Below are 454 nucleotides of genomic sequence, written 5' to 3' on the forward strand. Positions count from 1 at the left end.
CCTAGCCTCTATTTAAAATACCCTTGATAGAAAAATAAAATAAGCTTCCAGACCTTCTCTTCTCAACTCCAACCACCCCGGCCTTCTCCTTTCCTTTCCTTTTCTATCCTTCCTCCTTCCACTCACGCCAGCCACACCCAAAGCCAACTGCAGCTGTCCCAATCTTTTCCTTCCCAGTCAAGCTCCTGCAAGCACTCTCCGGCAGTCCCCGCTACATAGGTAATGTAAAAAGTTAAGCTTATAACTGTATTAGTATTTTTGTCAACTTCTGAAATGAACCTGGCTGAAGCCATCTTTGTCGTTCTGAGTTGGAACGCCTTCAGCTACCAGCCCCCTATGACAGTGACGACGAAAACGAGAATGATCTGATTGTAAGTCAAGCCATCCCTCCCTTCACCATCTCCGCTAAACGTACAGTGCCAAAGAGGGGTCCAAACAGAATTAGACATCCTGA

Source organism: Protobothrops mucrosquamatus, unplaced genomic scaffold (assembly GCF_001527695.2).
Source record: "Protobothrops mucrosquamatus isolate PMUCROS unplaced genomic scaffold, P.Mucros_1.0 scaffold4160, whole genome shotgun sequence".
NCBI lineage: Eukaryota > Metazoa > Chordata > Lepidosauria > Squamata > Viperidae > Protobothrops > Protobothrops mucrosquamatus.